The sequence below is a fragment of the Tiliqua scincoides genome, chromosome 4 (genome assembly GCF_035046505.1).
Source record: "Tiliqua scincoides isolate rTilSci1 chromosome 4, rTilSci1.hap2, whole genome shotgun sequence".
NCBI classification, from domain to species: domain Eukaryota; kingdom Metazoa; phylum Chordata; class Lepidosauria; order Squamata; family Scincidae; genus Tiliqua; species Tiliqua scincoides.
Genome location: NC_089824.1, coordinates 83,674,506 through 83,676,164, shown reverse-complemented (window position 1 = coordinate 83,676,164; position 1,659 = coordinate 83,674,506).

The following is a 1,659-nucleotide window of genomic DNA, read 5'->3' as shown; positions in this document are numbered from 1 at the left end:
TAGGTTTGGGCTCTAATTTGTCGAGCCCCTTTAAAATCCTCCTAAACTAGCAATTGTTATAACTTCTTGTGGTCCTGTATTCACACACAGGTGACTGGTTGCAGTATAGTTTAATTTCTCATAGAACCAAGCCGCATTCCGGGTAGTCCAACAGTGGCATGATGTGGGTCAGGCTGTAGGGCCATGCTGACATGAACTCTGAGAGCTCAATCCTATACATGTCTATGCAGAAGTAAGTCCCATTATAGTCAATGGGCTTGCTCCCAGGTAAGTGTGGATAGGATTGCAGCCTTTGTCTACCTTCTTTTCATAGAGTATTTTGGAAAAAGTTTGGCTGCAGGAGATACTAATATAATAATGAGCTTTAAATGGACAGTATTTGCAGTGCTGGTGATGTACTACAACACATCGTCAGTACTGAAAGGATATATCCTTTGGTGTTGTAATCCATATGCTGTCTGCAGCATATGCAGGATACATAATTATGCAGGACACAGTATTATAAATGCAGTATATGCAATAATCCATGTTAATTACCTTTGATTACTACAAGTGTCCAGTTTATGCGCTACACTGTTTTCATTATGTAAATAAGATGTAATCAAATTGCTGGAGATTCAGAAATGCAAACTTGTTGAATGGTCATGAGCACTATAAATATCAGCTTCTCAGAGAACTCAGCACCACACACACCACACTGGCAGTCTCTGACAATCGCTTCTGAAGTCAAGGTAAAAGTCAAAACTCCTTCTGGAGCTCCATTTAGGTATTCTTGTGTATGGTGATGTGTATCCATTAATGTCATCCAAGATGATTCAATCCATTTTTCCATATGGGTTGTATCCAAAGATTTCCCCTCCTCAAAATGAAGGAACTTCCTGTGGAAGATAGCTCTTTGATCCAGAGCAAGAGGGCCTTCCTTTAGTCTCTTTGAAGGAAACATTGGAGAGGAAACCCTGTTTGGTGGATGGGTGTGCTGCAGTGTGTACATGGCCTCTGAGAAGATCCTGAATGCTTCTTCTTAACAGTTCATGTAGAAAAGTAGGAACAAACAATCCTTCTGAAAGGTTGTGGAATAGTGAATTGTTTTGTTCTTTCCTTAGTGCTTTTGAATTTCATCATGAGTAATGTGCCTGAAGCCAATGCAACGTTTGCCCTTGATATTTTCCATCGATTGACCGAAAAAAATCCGAAGGACAACCTCTTGTTCTCTCCAGTGAATCTCACCACTGCCTTGGGTGTGCTTACTTATGGGTCTGGACCTGAGCAAGCAGCTAAGATTGAAAACGTGAGTGCAACCATGCAGCATAAACTGGGTTTGGTGGCAGACCATGGGTTACCGTCGCTGTGGCTGACTGTGCTTATTCTAGAATAATTCATTATTGCTGAACAGATAAACTATTTTCTTCTAAATCAAACCATTCCCTCTGAAATTGAATGTGCCTGAATGAGGGCAGCACTGAGAATCAATGTGTAGTGCAGACAAAGCTTGGGAGCATTGTTGTTGCAGTTTAACACATGGAGTGCTTTGCTTCAGTGCCAAGAACATGACTGATATACAGTTGGCCCACATCTTGCGCAAGGGCTCTGTTCCAAAATCAGTGACTAAAGTTGAAATTGCATCTACTCAATATTGTCATGAAAATCCACAACATCCGG